We start from the raw sequence: 21075 nt of genomic DNA, 5'->3' as shown, positions 1-21075 counted from the left end.
ATCCTCAGCACAACACACTCCTGGGGTCAAGGATGCAGTAATAATCAAGTCAAGTTCCTGAAAATAGACCTGGATAACCCCTACCTTCTATTGCCACCCACCTCCCCAATCAACTAACATCAATGGCTGTACTTTCACACATATCCCCAATGAGCTGCAACAAATTAAGTGCACGCCCTTTAACTATAAGTGTGTATAGTTGAAATAAAATGCTAAATTGTCTAAGATCACAGCACAAGTTTTTACTTCTGGTACAATTAAACTAGATAACTACCTTGCTCCTCCTCTCAATAACTATTAAGATCAGGGTCTGTATCAACGGCACTAACGTACTACACAACCTGGTTACATAGAACACAGAGCACAGAAACAAGTCACTCAGCTCAACTGGTCTATGCCAGTGTTTATGCTCTGTACGAGCCTTCCACCACCCTGCTTCACCCTGTAAGCATATCCTTCTATTCCTTTCTCCCTCATGTGTTTATCTAGCTTCCACTTAAATGCATCTATGCTATTCACCTCAACTATACCTTGTGGTAGTGAGTGCCACATTCTCACTACTCTCTGGGTAAAGAAGTTTCTCCTGAATTCACTACTGGATTTATTAGTGACTATCTTATATTTATGGCCCCTAGTTTTGGTCTCACCCATTAGCAGAAACATCTTCTCCAATCTAACCTCTCAAACCCGTTCATAATTTTGAAGACCTTTATCCTGTCACCTCTCAACCCTCTCCTTTCTAGAGAAAAGAGCCGTAGCCTGTTCAACCTTTCCTGATAGCTGACATTGGCTATTATATTCTACAAACTTACGATTCAGCACATGGCATCAGAGTCATGCTAAAATGACGACTAATTAAACCATTAACTAATTAGAGACAATCTCTAAATGTTAATCCCCCAAATCCACTCTCTCCAATATATTTAAGGTAGAAAACTTCACAGTTCTGAGATGCTCTCCAGACCAGGGAACAATTTGCCTATGAAAAGCCCAGGGACACAGGACGAGGTACAGCAATCGGTGTTTGTCTTTCTGTCATGGCAACTTCTGACAATACGACCAATTTCAAACAAACCTAGTACAGAGGCTGATGACGTTAGCGCCACTTCTGTCAGCAATCATTTTATAGAAGTACTTTCACTCCAACTCAAAGCAACTTGGTGGTTTGCAACGAGACTTGGTGCAGTTCCTCACTATTACATGTCCAGAGGAGAGCTTCTAGTTGTTGACGGCCATCTTGGAAATTCCCAACTGTTGCCTTCTATCACTCTTGACCTCATCAAAAATTCATAGAACGATGATCATCTTTAGGCACTTACTAAAGAAGTGATCCAAAAAGTTCTCAGAGCGTACAGGCTTGGCACTGTTTACCAAGGCAATCCCACTTTCAAGTTGTTCAATTTTAGACTCCAGCAACAGACGCAATCCATTTTTCCTGTTCTCCCACTTCCCAATCAAGAACTGTCCAATTCTTAGCAGACCTCTCAAAATACCAATCTAAACCAATAAGCTTCACAATTTTGACACATAATGGATTTTACTACATGCATATATACACACACATATTTACACACGCATATCTAAATATATAGAAAAAGCAAAAATCAGCAGAGAGCAAATACAGACTTGTTCAAATCGAAAACAAAGCAAACGAACAAACAGAAAACTTCCAGGTTCATCAGAAAAATAACTGTTTACATGGATAACATTTCACCCACTGCTGCAACTAAGAGGCAAGTCTTTATGCTCACTTTGGAAAGGTCAGTGGTCCAGACCTGCAAAATGCCCCTGGTCAATTGAAAAGTTTTTTTGTTGGGTAAAGTATTCAGGGATATGGAGCCAAGGCAGGCAAATGGAGTCGAGGTGCAAATCGGTCAATGGCAGAACAGGCTCAATGGATGGCAAGGCCAACGCCATTGAAACTTATCAGAATCCTTCCCAAGGATAACTCTACAGTTTCAAGTTTTAAATTTTAACCTGAAGATTTTCCACAACAGCAGAACTATGCAAACTCAAATGACAAAAGGAAACTTGACTTTATATAGCACCTTTAATTGTGGTTAAAAAGTCCCAAGGCGCTTCACAGGAGTATTACCAAACAAAACTGGCACCTCCCAAGTAAGGAGGTTTTCAAGAGGTGGCCAAAAGCTTGGTCAAAGAGGAAGGATTTAAGGATGCCTTAATATTTAAAGTTAAAATTAAAAGCTGACATGAGCACTATGTCAAATTATTTTTTTAATCCATCAGTTGGAAACCTGAATTAAAATTTAATAAGAAAGCAGGAGACAAAGAACTTGAATTAAACTTTAAAAAGAAAGGAGACAAATAACAGCTAAAAGGATCCCTGCTAGCAGCTCAAATGGCCACTGCAATTTGCATCAAAATATCTCACAAACCTCATATACCAAGGTATCGAGTGCGAATTGAGTGAGTTGGGGGAGGAGAAGGAGGAAGTGCTCCTTTGCTTTTTCTAACTTTTTCACCCTGTAGGATTTGGTTCTTACTCTACTACAGGGGAAGGAGAGAGCTGTTTGGTGAGTATTTGGGAAGTCGTTAAGGTTTTTTCTATTCCTGAGGTTTTTCTACCCTGAGGCACAGTGTGGCTTTCGTGCAGAGAGATCGACCATTGACATGCTGTTCTCCCTTCGTCAGATACAGGAGAAATGCCGTGAACAACAGATGCCCCTCTACATTGCTTTCATTGATCTCACCAAAGCCTTTGACCTCGTCAGCAGAAGTGGTCTCTTCAGACTACTAGAAAAGATCGGATGTCCACCAAAGCTACTAAGTATCATCACCTCATTCCATGACAATATGAAAGGCACAATTCAACATGGTGGCTCCTCATCAGAGCCCTTTCCTATCCTGAGTGGTGTGAAACAGGGCTGTGTTCTCGCACCCACACTTTTTGGGATTTTCTTCTCCCTGCTGCTTTCACATGCGTTCAAATCCTCTGAAGAAGGAATTTTCCTCCACACAAGATCAGGGGGCAGGTTGTTCAACCTTGCCCGTCTAAGAGCGAAGTCCAAAGTACGGAAAGTCCTCATCAGAGAACTCCTCTTTGCTGACGATGCTGCTTTAACATCTCACACTGAAGAGTGCCTGCAGAGTCTCATCGACAGGTTTGCGTCTGCCTGCAATGAATTTGGCCTAACCATCAGCCTCAAGAAAACGAACATCATGGGGCAGGACGTCAGAAATGCTCCATCCATCAATATTGGCGACCACGCTCTGGAAGTGGTTCAAGAGTTCACCTACCTAGGCTCAACTATCACCAGTAACCTGTCTCTAGATGCAGAAATCAACAAGCGCATGGGTAAGGCTTCCACTGCTATGTCCAGACTGGCCAAGAGAGTGTGGGAAAATGGCGCACTGACACGGAACACAAAAGTCCGAGTGTATCAGGCCTGTGTCCTCAGTACCTTGCTCTACGGCAGCGAGGCCTGGACAACGTATGCCAGCCAAGAGCGATGTCTCAATTCATTCCATCTTCGCTGCCTTCGGAGAATACTTGGCATCAGGTGGCAGGACTATATCTCCAACACAGAAGTCCTTGAAGCGGCCAACACCCCCAGCTTATACACACTACTGAGTCAGCGGAGCTTGAGATGGCTTGGCCATGTGAGCCGCATGGAAGATGGCAGGATCCCCAAAGACACATTGTACAGCGAGCTCGCCACTGGTATCAGACCCACTGGCCGTCCATGTCTCCGCTATAAAGACGTCTGCAAACGCGACATGAAATCGTGTGACATTGATCACAAGTCGTGGGAGTCAGTTGCCAGCATTTGCCAGAGCTGGCGGGCAGCCATAAAGACAGGGCTAAAATGTGGCGAGTCGAACAGACTTAGTAGTTGGCAGGAAAAAAGACAGAGGCGCAAGGGGAGAGCCAACTGTGCAACAGCCCCGACAAACAAATTTCTCTGCAGCACCTGTGGAAGAGCCTGTCACTCCAGAATTGGCCTTTATAGCCACTCCAGGCACTGCTTCACAAACCACTGACCACCTCCAGGCGCGTATCCATTGTCTCTCGAGATAAGGAGGCCCAAAAGAAAAAGAAAGAGGTTTAAAATAGTACAGGAACCTGTGGTAAGGTGAACAAAATATATAAAAAAGGAAAATAAATAACTGAATAAAACAATTAAGTAGTTTATTAAAACACATTAAGGATGGCAGGACAGGTGATGTGTCACGGCTGCAGCATGTGGGAGCTCCCGGATGCCAGTGTGATCCAAAGCAAGCACATCTGCAGTAAGCATTTGCAGCTCAAGGAGCTTCAGCTCCGAGTCATTGAGCTGGAGGCCGAGCTGCAGACACTGCGACACATCATGGAGGGGGAAAATTACCTGGACACTTTGTACCAGGAGGAGGCCGTCACACCCCTTAGGATAGGGTCTTCTGATTTGGTCAGTGATTAGGGACAGGAGAGTGTGGCTGCAGCTGAGACAGGTAAGGGAACCCAGATGGCAGGAGTGCAGGAGTCTCAGCCTTTGCGATTGTCCAAAAGGTGTGAGGTTCTTTCAGCTTGTTTGGATGAGTGGGGCTGCTGGGGGGGGGGGGGGGGGGGGCGATGAGCTAACTGCCCATGGCACCATGGTACAGGAAGTCATTCAAGTGGTTGGGTGGGTTAACAAAGTGAATGTAGTGGTAGTAAGGGACAGTATAGTTAGGGGATTGGCACGGTTCTCTGCAGCAAAAAGAGAGAATCCAGACGGCTGCGTTGCCTGCCCGGTGCCAGGGTTCGGGATATCTGCTCAGGGCTAGAGAGGAACTTACAGTGGGAGGGGAGGATCCAGTCATCGTGGTCTTTGTAGATACCAACGGCATAGACAGGACAAGGAACGAGATTCTGCATAGTCAATATGAGGAGCTAGGCACCAAATTACGAAGCAGAACCTCAAAGGTAATAATCTCTGGATTATTACTTGAGCCACATGCAAATTGGCATAGGGCAAATAAGATTAGAGAAATGAATGCGTGGCTCAAAGACTGGTGTGATAGAAGTGGGTTCAGGTTCATGGGGCACTGGCACCAGTACTGGGGAAAGTGGTGGCTGGACCGTTGGGACTGTCTACACCTGAACCGTGCTGGGGCTGGTGTACTAGCGAGCCGCATAACTAGGGAAGGAGAGAGGGATTTAAACTAATAGTGGGGGCAAGGGATCAAATTTGGGAAGATGTGGTAAATCAAAGAGTAGAGACAAGGCAAGAAAGATAGGTTTTAATATGGGAAATGATAAACAGACCATGACAGGAAGGGACAGAGAGCACAAATCCAAGTGTAAATCAGCAGCCAAGGCTAGGCATTACAAAAATAATAAAAGGACAAAACTAAAGGCTCTGTATCTGAATTCATGTAGCATTCGAAACAAAACAGATGAACTGAGAGCTCAAATAGAAATAAATAAGTACGATCTGATAGCCATTACAGAGATATGGCTGCAGGATGACATAGATTGGGACCTGAATATTGAAGAGCACATCACATTTAGGAAAGACAGGAAGCTAAGAAAACGTGGAGGGGTGGCTCTGTTCACTAATGATGGTATTAGCACATTAGAGAGGGATGAATTAAGTTCAGGAAACCAGGATGCAGAAGCAGTTTGGGAAGAGATGAGAAATGATAAAAGCAAGAGTTCACTTGTGGGAGTGGTGTATAGGCCCCTTAACAGTAAACCGGTAGGACAGAATATAAAGAAAGAAATAATGGGAGATCGTCAGAAAGGTATGGCGAAAATCATGGGGGACTTCAATCTACATATAGACTGGAAAACTCTGATGGGCAAAGGTAGCCTAGATGAGGAGTTCATAGAATGTTTTCGGGATAGTTTCTTAGACAGGCACATTCTGGAGACAACCAGAGAGTAGGCTATACTAGACCTGGTATTGTGCAACAAGATAGGATTAATTGATGAGCTCATAGTGAAGGCGCCCCTAGGTAGCAGCAATCATAATATGATTGAATTTTACATTCAGTTTGAGGGAGACACAAATGGGTCCAAGACTATTATTTTAAACTTAAATTAAATTATGAGGGCATGAAAGCAGAGCTAGCTAAAGTGAACTGGCAAATTAGGTTAGGGATAGGTCAATAGAGATGCAATGGCAGACATTTTAGATTAGATTAGAGATACAGCACTGAAACAGGCCCTTCGGCCCACCAAGTCTGCGCCGAACATCAACCACCCATTTATACTAATCCTACACTAATCCCATATTCCTACCAAACATCCCCACCTGTCCCTATATTTCCCTACCACCTACCTATACTAGTGACAATTTATAATGGCCAATTTACCTATCAACCTGCAAGTCTTTTGGCTTGTGGGAGGAAACCGGAGCACCCGGAGAAAACCCACGCAGACACAGGGAGAACTTGCAAACTCCACACAGGCAGTACCCGGAATCGAACCCGGGTCCCTGGAGCTGTGAGGCTGCGGTGCTAACCACTGCGCCACTGTGGGACATTTCAGCATACACAGAATAGATACGTTCCAACGAGAACAAAAAATTCCAAGGGGAGGCCCCATCATCCAAGATTAACTAAAAAGGTTATGATAGTATTAAACTTAAAGAAAAAGCCGATGATTGTGCAAAGATGGGCGGCAGGTCAGAAGATTGGACAGAATATAAAAAGCAAAGAATGACAAAGATTAATAAGGGAAAAATTAGAGTACGAGAGAAATCTGGCTAGAGATATAAAAGCAGATAGTAAGAGCTTCTATAGATATTGACAAAAGAAGAGTTAACAAAGTGAGCATTGGTCCTTTTGAAAGCGAGTCTGGGGGTTAATAAGGGAAAATAAGGAGATGGCAGATGAATTGAACAGGTATTGTGCATCGGTCTTCACCATAGAGAAGACAAGTAACATCCCAGAAATAGCTGTAAATCAGGAAATGGAAGGGAGGGAGGAACTCAAGAAAATTACAATCACCAGGGAAGTGCCACTAAGCAAACTGTTGGAGCTGCGGGCTGGCAAGCCCCCAGGTCCTGATGGACTTCATCCTTGGGCCCTAAAAAAATTGGCGAGTGACATAGTTGATGCGTTGGTTTTAATTTTCCAAAGATCCATTTTTTGATTCAGGGAAGGTTCCATTAGATTGGAAAATAGCTAATATAACTCCTTTTTTCAAAAAGGGAGGGAGACAGAAAGCAGGAAACTTCAGGCCAGTTAGCTTAACATCTGTCTTAGGGAAAATGTTAGAAGCTATTATTAAAGACATTACAGCAGGGCACTTAGAAAAATTCAAGGTAATCAGAGAGAGAGAGAGAGAAGGTTGGAGCGTAGTTTATTATTTCACTTAGAATTTGGTTTTAAGTACAATAAACTAACCTTTCTCTTGTTTAAACTCAAGAAAACCTATCCAATTGGTTCTTTTATGATCAAAGCACATAAAAGGGTTAAACACTCACTGAATTGGTAATCATATCCACTGTTTAAAAAAGAAATAAACCCTGTTGCGGTCAAACAAGGAGAGAGACAAGAGGGGAGCCTTTCGACCCCTCCGCACCTGACCATAACAAGGCATGTTATCTGAATGCATGAAATATTCGTAACAAGATAGAAAAATTAACAGCACAGGGAGAGATAAATGGGTTTTATCTAATAGCCATTAGGGAGAGACGTGGCTGCACAGTGACCAAGGTTGCAAACTAGGAACTGCAGGAACTTGACGTTTCGAAAATACAGACAAAATGGAAAAGGAGTAGGGGTAACCCTGACAAAAGAGGATAACGTAAGAGCAGTAGTGAAGAAGGATCTTGGCTCAGAAAAACAGGAAGTGGAATCAGTATGGATGGAGACAAGGAATAAAAAGGGGCAGAAAACATTGGTGGGAGTAGTTTATAGGCCCCCTAACAGTAGCTATGCTATTAGACAGAATATTAATGAGGAAATAAGAGGAGCTTCTAACAAAGGTAATGCAATAATTGTGAAGGACTTCCATTTCCATATAGACGGGACTAAGCAAATTGGTAAAAGTAGTCAGGGGAATGAGTTCATGGAATGTATTTGAGACAGTTTCCCAGTGCAATACATTGTGGAACCAACTAGGGAAGATCTCATTTTGTGTGATGAGACAGGGTTAATTAGTAATCTCATAGTAAAGGATTTTCTGGGGAAGAGTGATCATAATATAAAGTGTTCCACATTGAGTTTGAAGGAGAAGTACAAGAGTACTAAATTTAAAGTCAATTACATAGGTAAGATGACCGAGTTGGCTAAGATTGATTAGAAATTAGATTTAAAGTATGACAGTAAATGAACAATGGCAAACATTTAAAGAAGTATTTCATACTTCTCAATGAATATACATTCCACTGAGAAATAAAAACTCCATGGGAAAATAAATTCATGTGTGCATAACTAAAGAGGTTAAGATAGTATTAGATTAAAAGAAGGGGCTTAAATTATCAGGAAATATAGTAAGCCTGAGGATTGGGGGAGAACAGTAAAGGATGAGCAAAGACCTGATAAAAAGGGAGAAAATAGAACTCAAGAACTAGGAGCAGAAGTAGACCGCATGGCCTATCCCAAGCCTGCTCCACCATTCAAAACGATCATGGCTGATCTTGGGCTTCAATTCCACTTTCTTCCCCATATCCCTTGATTCCGTGGGGCCAAAAATTTATCAATCCTAGCCTTAAATGTATTTAATGATAGAGCATCTACAACCCTCTGGGGTAGAGAATACCAAAGATTCACAACCCTCTCGAGTGTAGTAATTTCACCTCATGTCAGTTCTGAATGATCGCCCCTTATCCTGAGATTGTGTCCCCATGTTATAGACACCCTGATCAGCGGAAACAATCGCTCAGCTTCTACCCTATCAAGCCCTTTCAGAATCTTGTATGTCTCAATTAGATCGCCTCTCATTCTTCTAAGCTCCAGAGAATATAGGCCCAATTTACTCAGCCTCTCATCATAGGACAACCCGCTCATCCCAGAGACCAATTTAGTAAATCTGTGCTGCACTGCCTCCAGTGCCAGTATATCCTTGCTTAAATGTGGAGGCCAAAACTGCAAACAGTATTCCAGGTGCAGTCTCCCCAAAGCCCTGTACAATTTTAGGAAGACTTCTTTATTCCTGTACTCCAATCCCCTTGCAATAAAGGCCAACATGCCCTTTGCCTTCCTAATAGCCTCCTGCACCTGCATGTTAATTTTGTGCATTCCGTGTACGAGTATTCCCAAGTCTCTCTGAACATCAACACTTACCAGTTTCACACGTTGTAAAAAATATTCTGCTTTCCTAATTTTACCACCAAAGTGAACAACTTCACACTTCCTTACATTATACTCCATTTGCCATCTTATTGCCCACTCATTTAACCTGTCTATGTCTCTTTGCAGCCTCTCAATGTCCTCCCCGCAGCTTACTTTTCCACGAGCTTTGTATCATCAGCAAACTTAGATACAATACTCTCAGTCTCTTCATCTAAGTCATTAATATAGAGTGTAAATAGCTGAGGCCCCTGCACTGATCCTTGCGGCACTCCACTATTCACTGCCTACCAACTAAAGGACTGCAAAGGAAACCCAACCCGACCCCGAATGCCCGACCCAACCCGAACCGAACCCGACACGTCGTCAGAGTTGGGTCGGGTCGGGTAGCAGGCCGGCTACCCGACCTGACCCTGACGGGACCCGACATGTGTCGGGTTCGGGTCGGGTGGGGTCAGGTCGGGCTTCCAGGCTCGGGTCGGGTTTCCTTTGCAGTCCTTTACTGCCAACTGGAGAATGCCCCATTTATGCCCACTCACTGTTTCCTGTCTGTTAACCAATCCTCTTTCCATGCTAATATATTACCCACAACACCATGAGCCCTTGCTTATTAAATCTTCTACGTGGCACCTTATCAAATGAATGCCTTTTGGAAATCCAGGTACACTACATCTACTGTTCACCTTTATCTACCCTACTAGCTACATCCTCAAAAAACTCTAATAAATTTGTCAAACAGGATCTCCCTTTAGTAAAACCATGCTGAGTTGTTCTGATCATACTATGCTTTTCCAAGTGCATTGTTAAGACATCTTTAATAATGGTTTCCAGCATCTTCCCAACGACTGATGTTAGGCTAACTGGCCTATAGTTCCCTGTTTTCTCTCTCCCTCTTTTCTTGAAAAGAGGTGTAACATTTGCCAACTTCCAATCTGATGCGACCATTCCTAAATCAAAGGAATTCTGGAAAATCATAGCCAGCACATCCACCATCTCTGCAGCTCTCTCTTTTAGAACCCTTGAATGTAGGCCATCTGGTTCCGGGAACTTGTCAGATTTTAGTCCCTCAAGTTTCTCCAATACTTTTTCTCAGATGATATCAATATCCTTAATTTCCTCACTCTTTTTAGCCCCTAGGTTACTGCCTATTTCTGGGATGGAACTTGTGTCTGCTACTGTGAAGAAAGACCCAAAATATTTGTTCATTGCCTCTGTCATTTCCTCATACCCCATGATGATGATGTCTCTGCCTCTAAGGAACCAACGTCTACTTTAGCTACTCTCTTTTTATGTACTTAAAGAAGAATGAGGAAACTAGCCAGGAATATTTAAAAACAGTAAGAGCTTCTACAACAGGATTGTCCAACCTTTTCACTTGGGGGACCACTTTACAAATTTTTGTCTTACATGGGAGACAATTGCATAAAGGCATTAAAAATTATCTTCGTATTAATCAAAACAACAATAAAGGTGCATTTTGTGAGGTAGCTTTAAATGAGAAGACTTATTATTGACTTACTTTCTGGTCACTATGTTGGACACTGATTAGTGAGATACCTGGCATTTTTTTGCTTGTACAAGTAGTCAATGCTTGCCTGCACATTTAGAGTCATAGAGTTATACATCACAGAAACAGGCCCTTCGGCCCAATGCGACTGCACCAACCATCAAGCACCCATCCAATCTAATCCCATTTCCCAGCACTTGGCCTGTAGCCTTGTATGCTACGGCATTTCAAGTGCTCATCTAAATACTTTTTAAATGTTGTGAGGGTTCCTGCCTCTACCACCTCTTCAGGCAGTGTGTTCCAGATTCCAACCACCCTCTGGTGGAAACAATTTTTCCTCAACTCCCCTCTAAAGCTCCTGCCCCTTACCTTAAATCTATGCCCCCTGGTTACTGACCCCTCTCCTAAGGGAAAAAGTTTCTTCCTATCCCTCCTATCAATGCCCCTCATAATTTTGAATACATCAATCAGGTCCCCCCCAGCCTCCTCCGCTCCAAGGAAAACAACCGCAGCCTATCCAGTCTCTCTTTTGTTGCAGCGATGCCGAGTATTACAGATTGATGTCATTCTGTCAGGAGTGATCTTGATCACACTCTCTCCCTCTGTCCCCCTTTCCCCTTCACTATCCCCATTCCCCCGCCCTCTATCTGTCCCCCTTTCCCCCCCTCACTCACTCTCGGTCCCCCTTTCCCCGTGCTCTCGGTCACTCACAGTCCCCCATTTGCCCGCGCTCTCTCCGGCTCCCTTGGCCGGCGCGCACACACTCTGCCCCCCTTGGCCGGCGCGCACACACTCTGCCCCCCTTGGCCGGCGCGCACACACTCTGCCCCCCTTGGCCGGCGCGCACACACTCTGCCCCCCTTGGCCGGCGCGCACACACCCTGCCCCCCTTGGCCGGCGCGCACACACCCTGCCCCCCTTGGCCGGCGCGCACACACCCTGCCCCCCTTGGCCGGCGCGCACACACCCTGCCCCCCTTGGCCGGCGCGCACACACCCTGCCCCCCTTGGCCGGCGCGCACACACCCTGCCCCCCTTGGCCGGCGCGCACACACCCTGCCCCCCTTGGCCGGCGCGCACACACCCTGCCCCCCTTGGCCGGCGCGCACACACCCTGCCCCCCTTGGCCGGCGCGCACACACCCTGCCCCCCTTGGCCGGCGCGCACACACCCTGCCCCCCTTGGCCGGCGCGCACACACCCTGCCCCCCTTGGCCGGCGCGCACACACCCTGCCCCCCTTGGCCGGCGCGCACACACCCTGCCCCCCTTGGCCGGCGCGCACACACCCTGCCCCCCTTGGCCGGCGCGCACACACCCTGCCCCCCTTGGCCGGCGCGCACACACCCTGCCCCCCTTGGCCGGCGCGCACACACCCTGCCCCCCTTGGCCGGCGCGCACACACTCTGCCCCCCCTGGCCGGCGCGCACACACTCTGCCCCCCTTGGCCGGCGCGCACACCCTCTGCCCCCACCCCCCCTTGCCGGCACGCACACACTCTGCCCCCACCCCCCCTTGCCGGCACGCACACACTCTGCCCCCACCCCCCCTTGCCGGCGCGCACACACTCTGCCCCCCTTGGCCGGCGCGCACACACTCTGCCCCCCTTGGCCGGCGCGCACACACTCTGCCCCCCTTGGCCGGCGCGCACACACTCTGCCCCCCTTGGCCGGCGCGCACACACTCTGCCCCCCTTGGCCGGCGCGCACACACTCTGCCCCCCTTGGCCGGCGCGCACACACTCTGCCCCCCTTGGCCGGCGCGCACACACTCTGCCCCCCTTGGCCGGCGCGCACACACTCTGCCCCCCTTGGCCGGCGCGCACACACTCTGCCCCCCTTGGCCGGCGCGCACACCCTCTGCCCCCACCCCCCCTTGCCGGCGCGCACACACTCTGCCCCCACCCCCCCTGGCCGGCGCGCACACACTCTGCCCCCCTTGGCCGGCGCGCACACACTCTGCCCCCCTTGGCCGGCGCGCACACACTCTGCCCCCCTTGGCCGGCGCGCACACACTCTGCCCCCCTTGGCCGGCGCGCACACACTCTGCCCCCCTTGGCCGGCACACACACCCTCTGCCCCCACCCCCCCTTGCCGGCACACACACACTCTGCCCCCACCCCCCCTTGCCGGCACACACACACTCTGCCCCCCTTGGCCGGCACACACACACTCTGCCCACCTTGGCCGGCACACACACACTCTGCCCCCTGCCCCCCTTGGCCGGCACACACACCCTCTGCCCCCACCCCCCCTTGCCAGCACACACACACTCTGCCCCCACCCCCCCTTGCCGGCACACACACACTCTGCCCCCACCCCCCCTTGCCGGCACACACACTCTTGGGGCCCCCCCCTTGTCGGCACACACACTCTGCACCCCCCGCCCTTTGCCCGCACACTCTGCCCCCCATTCTCTCAATCTCTCTCTCTCTCTCTGACAGTTGCAGAGAGCGGGAACGCTCAGCAGCTGGTTGATCAGTTTTTTTTAAATTCACAAGTCAGTTTCACAGCTGACAGATCCTGACACTGCGAATTGCAGATTCTGAACTTCGGACCGATTCGGGGTTTTCCGGCGGGCTTTTAAAAACTCCAAATCTATCCAACGTTCAGAAACTGCTGTTCCTGATGTCAGGATTTGTCAGCTGTGAAACTGACTTGCAACCTTTTTTAAAAGCCGGTCTGACAAAGGGAAATTTCCCATCTCCAGTCACAGAGCCCTGGGGAGGATGAGAAACGGCCCAGGTACAGTTTACACCCACAGGCCGGATGGAAACCTTAGACAGGCCGGATCCTGACCCACGGGCCCTATATTGGACAATGCTGTTCTACAAGTATATAACAAGAGAGGAGCAAAAGTAAATGTGGATCCCTTCGAGGCGGAGACAGGAGAAATCATAACAGGGATTAACGAAATAGCGGATACAATAATCAAATATTTTGCACCTGCCCTCACAGTAGACGACACAAAAAACATACCAGAAATTGTGGGTAGAACCAAGGGTCTATTAAGAGTGTGGAACTTACAGCAATTAACTTTAGTCAAGACAACTACTGGAAAAAATTAATGGGACTGAAGAGGGGTGCAACCAAGGTTTACTGGACTGATTGCTGGGACAAGGGGGTTTCCTATGAGGAGAGATCAAGTAGAATGGGCCTATACTCTCTGTAGCAAAGAATGAGATGTGATCTCATTACAACAAATAAAATTGAAAGGGCTTGACAGCGTAGATACCGAGGCACTATTTCCTCTGGCTGGAGAGTCTGGAACGAGTCGATATAGTCTCAGGATAAAGGAACCGCAATTTTGGACTGAGATAAGGAGAAATTTCTTCACTCAGATAGTTGTGAATCTTTGGAATTCTCTGCCCTAGACAGCTGTGAATGCTCTCATTCAGTATATTCAAGGCTGAAACTGATAGATTTTTGAACACAACAAGATTCAAGAGATATGGGGATCGAGCAGGAAAGAAGTTGAGGTCAAGCATCAGCCATGGTCTTATCAAATGCTGGAGCAGCTTCGAGGGGCCATCTGGCCTATACCTGTTCCTATTTCTTAAGTTGAGTGAGGGAGGGAGACACACTGAGGGTTTATGGAGGGAATTCCAGAGCTTTTTGGAGAGAATTCCAGAGTCTAGGCACAGCTGCCAATGGTGGACTGAAGAAAATTGGGGAGAGAGGCCAGAGGCCAGAATTGGAGGAGCTCAGAGATCACAGAAGGTGTAAGGCTGGAGAATGTTAGAGATAGAAAGTGGCGAGACCATGGAAAACAAGGATGATAATTTCGAACATCAAGGCGGAGTGGGAGCCAATGTAAATCAGCGAGCATCGGGGGATAGGTGAACGAGACTTGCTGCTGAGACTTAAACAGTACGAGTGATGAACAATTCAAAAAATATCCAGGACTGCCATCATCAGTTGGAGAAATGAGTGAGACAGGAAGAGAGACGATCATTTTGAAACTAGCAATATCCACAGACTCCTCTGAAGAAACAAACAGCAGACAAGTAGGCTAGGCCAGACCAAGCCAAGATTTACCTGGATCTCCTTGAACCCGAATACAAAATCTGATAATAAAAGCAAAATACTGCAGATGTTGGAAATCTGAAATAAAAACAGAAAGTGCTGGAAATATTCAGCAGGTCTGACAGCATCTGTGGAAATGGAAACAGATTTACATTTCAGGTCCGTGACCTTTCATCAGAACCCAGGCTTCTGATGAATGGTCACAGACCTGAAACATTAACAAAATCTGACAAGGCAGGCCAATACCACCTCCTGTTATAAATAATCAACTCAGGTCAGCATAGACTCCAAACTCAAGACAGAACCATCTGGGGCAGCAGGTTCCAAGGAATGCAGACAGTCCAAAAATCTATCAATCTCAGCCTTGAATATGCTCAACACCTCTTCTGCCTCCATCAGCCAACTCCACCAACTCATCCTCAGGTGTCCAGCCCAAGGTGCTGCAGATGGCAATCTAGAAAAAGGAGACCAGGCACAAGAAAAATTGGCCCGTTGAAGCCTCCAATAATCTTTTCAATTGGATCATTTTGCAGTTTGCCTGGAACCATGACACCAGGTGGCCAAGATATTACAACATGCTGTAAACACCGGCAGTTTATAACCAGAGGGAAAGTCCACTTTCTCCAGAAGATTACCAGCCACTATATGAACTACTTTCACCCATAGAACCCATCCAATCCTGCTCCAGTTTTAGTTTCTCCCAGGACCAAAGCCACAGAAAAGGTGCAAAGAATTCATTTGCCAAGCAGATGTGAACAGTACAGATGCTGCATTCAACAGCAGCTGCAGAGACAGCTTCTACAGCAGAAACTCTTGCAGGCACAGACACAAGAAAGGCAAGAAATCGAGAGAACACTTACAGTTAAAGGTTGGCTCAGGTCTGCAAATGAAACCCGACCCGAGCCCGACAGAACCACATCTGACCTGAGCCCGACCCGGCCCGAGTCCTTTCATTTTTTCCCGCACCTGACCCGACCACCGGAATATAATCAACTTTATTGAAGAGGTTGTGCTCTACCTTGGATGGAATAACTCACTGCAGTCTAGTGCGGAGTGTTCCCCGCCTTGACGTCCTAGCTGTCACTAAGTCCGACCCAGCCCGACCCGAGCCCGAATGCCGGACCCGGAAGAGCGACCCGACCCGAACCCAGCACACATCATCAGGTCCGGGTCGGATAGCCATGCTCTACTTCCAGTCTATTTTAATATTCCTTTTCCCAAAACGTCAGTAGCAGTTTCAGTGGGAAACCATCTACTCATAACTTAACAGTTGTACAGAACTAGCAATGGAGTTACAATAAAATCAACTTAAAGGGAGAAACTTGCAAAATTCCAGTAACACCACAGCATCAACAGACACTCACAAATTCAGTCAAGAATCAGGGGTGTTAACAAGTCCATTTGCTAACCAGATTGCAACTAGACAAAACTCACACACTGATAGCTATTCTGAACAATACAGCTCATCTCAATGACTCCGCATGTAAATGCACTGTCCAGTGTGAAATCAAGCCACACAAAGCAGCAGGACCTTAGGTTCAATCTCTGCTGTTCTCGGCCATAAAAGGGGACTACAACTGACCTCAGCACCCCGACACAAGGATGGGGCAAGAGAGGGCATGTATGACTGGGTTCTTGCTCACAAACCAGTAGGGGACAGGATTGGGCCTAGCTGTAATTACCATTCCTCACCCCACTGCAATGAGTTCGTCTGCTGAAACTCAGTGTTCTAGGCTCAAAGAACAGCCACTTTGATGAGGTGCTCGAGGATTGTTGGTAACTGTGGAATCGAAAATTAGTATGGATCAGCAGGGGAAAAAAAAGAGATTTTTAAAAATTCATTCATGGGATGTGAGCATCGTTGGCAAGGCCAGCATTTATTGCCCATCCCAAATTGCCCTCGAGAAGGTGGTGGTGGTGAGCTGCCTTCTTAAACCACTGCAGTCCATGCATTGCAGGTACACCCACAGTGATGTTAGGGAGAGAATTCCAGGATTTTGGTCTAGCGACAGTGAAGGAACGGCAATATAGTTCCAGGTCAGGATGATGCGTCACTTGGGGAGGAATTTGCAGGTGGTAGTGTTCCCACGCACCTGCTGCCCTTGGGTCATGGGTTTGGAAAATGCTGTTGAAGGAGCCTTTGCAAGGTGCTGCAGTGCATCTTGTAGATGGTACACACTGCTGTCACTGTGCGTTTGTGGTGAAGGGAGTGAATGTTGAAGGTGGTGAATGGGTGCCTATCAAGTGGGCTGCTTTGTCCTGGATGGTGTCGGGCTTCTAGCATATTGTTGGAACTGCACTTATCCAAGCAAGTAGAGAGTATTCCATCACACTCCTGACTTGCACATTGTAGATGGTGAACAGGCTTTGGGGAGTCAAGGGGTGAGTTACTCACCACAGAATTCCCAGTCTCTGAACTGGTCTTGTAGCCACAGGATTTATATGGCTGCTCCAGTTAAGTTTCTAGGCAATGGTAACCCCCAGGATGTTGATAGTAGGGGATGCAGTGATGATAATACTGTTGATTATCAAGGGGAGATGGTTAGATTTTCTCTTGTTGGTGATGGTCATTACGTGGCACGAATGTTACTTGCCACCTATCAGCCCAAGTGACTGTATGCGGGCACGAGCTACTTCAGTATCTGAGGAGACACAAATGGTGAACGTGGTGCAATCATCAGCGAACATCCCCACTTCTGACCTGATTATGGAGGAAAGTCCATTGATGAAGCAGCTGAAGATGGTTGGGCCTAGGACAGTACCCTGAGGAACTCCTGCAGTGATGTCCTGGAGCTGACTTCCAACAACCACAACCATCTTCCTTTCCTAAGTATGACTCCAACCAGTGGGGAATTTTTCCCGATTCCCAATAACTTCAATTTTGCTCAGGCTCCTTGTTGCCATACATGATCAAATGCAGCTTTGATTGGAAGGGAAGAGAGCGCAAATAAATAGCTGAAGGGAAAAAATCTGAAGATCTATGGGCAAAGATGGGTGGAGTGGGGATAGGAAGCAATAAGTGACAGAAATAAACCATGCATTATAACAAGCAGCAAATGATAGGAAACTGAACTCTGCCACACCAGGCAGAACTGAGTGATAGCAACAGCTAATAACAGGGAATTTCTGACAGCCTAACAGTTCCCTCAAAAACGAACACAAAATAAAATGTAAGGAAAGAATTCAGAATAAACAAACACAAAAAACAAACAGTTGAACATTGGGAAGATCGTAGCCATCAGCACCACCTCCCCCACCCTTCATTCTCTAAATCTTTACTGCTGATTCCAACTGACTCCCCAAACCCTAACTCAGCTCGAATCAGACTATTCAGAACAGAGCTTCCATCACTAAGACTGCCTACTTTCATTTCCACAACAGTTCCCTCCTCTGCCCTTGCCTTAGCCCACCTGCTGCCAAAAACTCTCATCCATGTCTTTGATTTCTTTAGAATTGACTATTTCAATGCTCTCCTGAACAACCTCCCACCTTGCACTCTCCATAAACTTCAGCTCATCCAAAACTCTGTTGCCCATATCCTATCCCACACCAAGACCAAATCACCCATCACTCCTGCTCTGCTTACCTATATTGGCTCCCAGTTGCCCAACATCTGCAATTTAAAATTCTCATCCATGTGTTTAAATCCGTCCATGGTCTTGCCGCTCTTCATCTCTGTAACTTCCACCAGCCATACAAACCCTTGCCCTCGGGCTCCTGATTCTTTCAATTCCGGATTTTCATCCCCTCCTTCACCCCACCGATGTCAGCCGTGCCTTCAACCACTGAGGCCCCGTGCTCTGGAATTCCCCAATAAGCCTGTTCTCCATTCGTACAAATGTAAATTGTTGACGGTAAAAGTGTTTTATTTTTGGCTGAGCAACTTTTGAACCAGGAACCCATGTTTAGGATCCAAATTAGACAGTGATAGCCCTGTCGAAGTCCAGGCTTTTGAGTTGCAGCAAGCAACTTCTTCCGCCAGGATAGAAGTGGTTTTGACATCACACAGCAGTCATTGGGATACATACAGGAAAACTCAACAGACACCAGACTTAAAGGTAGGGTTTTACGACTACGTCAGATGCCTCAGCATCAAGTAGGATAATGTCTGTTACAATAGTCTTGATCACACACTTTACATTTTAGAGTAGTCCATTAGACCTGCCTTAGATGGGGCAAGTTCCAGAACAGTTTCTTCTCTACCCGCCCCCTCCATAAAGAATGCAAGTTATATCTCCTTTTGTATTAATTCAAAAAAATCCCCACGTAAAATGGAACGATTAGAAATATATGAACATGGGCGTCAGTTTTGTCAACTTTGTATTTGCCAACGACAATCTGTTCCCTAGATACAATCATGTTTCGCATAGTTACCCCTCATGACATCTGGGAAATTGTCCATATGACTTCCATCATTTATGAATAGGTTCAGGAGATAACCTGAATCGGAACAAAATTCATTCACTACTTTTCCCCCCACTTTGCAGCTTGACACCTAATTTGCTATTCAGAAAATGAAGCAGAATCCTACTATTGTTCGGCTCAGTTCACTGCACTGTGTCACACACAGACATACATATGACAGCTGTGTCAGAACTTAAAACACACCCATTACATCAGAAGGTTATTCAAACGCAAGTCATGGCAAAATCACTGCTACAAAATAAAAACACAGCACACTCCATTTCAGTGAGCAAACATCTCCATTTCAACATACTGCTGTACGTTAAGGAATTCAAGGCAGAAATAACAAAATAAAAGGAACTACCAAAAAATGCCAGAAATCCAATAAAAACAAAGTGCTAAATAAACAAAACTTGGCAAAAGAAAAGACAGTTTCTGACATTATAGGCAGTTTTTGTCTTGCCAGTGTTATGAAAGTGCTCCCATTTTAAAATATTTTTTGAGGACTCATGTTTTAGAATTGTAGAAATGGATTCATTTTGAGGACTGCAGAGATTACATAGCAGATGGACTTTTTTTTTTAAAAAAGGTCACTGGAAGGACTTTGGGACTTGAGCTTTCTGTTTAAAACCAAGCTTAACTGGATGTCACATATCTTAAGCTAAATAAACTACAGGAGGTTTGGTGACTAGGGGGAGTTGTTTACAGAGAGGTGACATGTCAAGATTTATGTTGGGCAAGAGTTGGTTTCGCTTTGGATTGTTTTGAATCAGCTGGGGGTCAGCCTGCCAAGAGAGAAGACCAGTTCATCCTTTCTCCACCTCTTTAAGAAACCCTGAAAATCCAGTGTGTGATAGCTGAAAACCCTGATGCCGCATTTCTCCTGGAAAGCCTGCCAGACTAATCCTCAACGTCGCCTGAAGAGAACTCCTTCAAAAAGATCCCAGTGACAGCCGTCTACACGTATTTGGGATGCCAGAAAAAGGACAACTGATATCATTCCATATCTTATCCTTTTCCTTCAAGAATTAAGTATTTGGCTAAAGCTTTTTCTTGTCTTTTTTTGTAAAAAGATCTCTGCAGAGAAAACTTTTTTTTCTTTAAATCGGTGTGTGTTGGGCTAAGTTAAGAAGGAACTTTCATATTTCAATCTGTGGGTTAATGCTTTGCACCTTTACAGAATACATCTTGTTTATTAATAAATTGATAATTTTGTTGTTTATTAAAGAAATCTGGTTGGTGGATTTTATTATGAAATAAAAATATAATTGGCCATATCGATAACTGGGTAAACATTTAAATATATATTGTAACCCATGGAAAGGTGGAACTAGAGAAAGACACTGCACTCCTCCCACCTCAGTCGTAACATATAATTGGGGGCTCTGTGCGGGACAACCCAAAGCCAACGACATGCAACTGTAAGTGGCGTAATAACAACTGAAAAGAGGAAAAGGAAAACACCAGGATTCTTGTGCATTACATGAAAGCTTATAGAACTGGAATGGCTACTTTTGATGCAAGTGCGTTTGTGCAGCAGTCTGGTATAGATTATGTTTCGTTAAAGGCATTGTCCATTGGCGAGCTGTTAAGTGTGGCGGAGCACTTGAAGGGACATATTAGATCAAAAGCTAAGAGACCTGCAATTCAGGAACTAGTGGCCAGACAGCTGAGGATTGAAGTGAAACAGCTGGAAGGACGAGTGGAATCGGAAAACAACACTGGCAGAGATTCAGTTAGACGTGAAGTTGTTAGAGTGAGAACTTCAGGACAGACAAAGGGAGCCAGACAAAGAAAGGAAAAAGATCATTTCGGAAGCTGGAACTAGAATGGTAAAGGGAAAGAGAAAAGGAAAAAGAGAAGCAGGAGAAAGGGAGTGAAAAAGGGAATTCGAATTTAAAAAGCTGGAACTAAAACAAA

The 21075-nt window shown here is 46.1% G+C and overlaps 1 protein-coding gene across 3 annotated transcripts in view; it reads right to left on the bottom strand.

Annotated features, from left to right (window-relative positions):
- The window catches only part of chd6 (chromodomain helicase DNA binding protein 6), a 344698-nt gene that overhangs the window by 192291 nt on the left and 131332 nt on the right, over positions 1 to 21075 (bottom strand). The window lies entirely within an intron of this gene.

Source organism: Heterodontus francisci, chromosome 16 (genome assembly GCF_036365525.1).
Source record: "Heterodontus francisci isolate sHetFra1 chromosome 16, sHetFra1.hap1, whole genome shotgun sequence".
NCBI lineage: Eukaryota > Metazoa > Chordata > Chondrichthyes > Heterodontiformes > Heterodontidae > Heterodontus > Heterodontus francisci.
The sequence above is the reverse complement of the archived record's forward strand: the minus strand, read 5'-3'. Positions and strand labels throughout refer to the sequence as shown.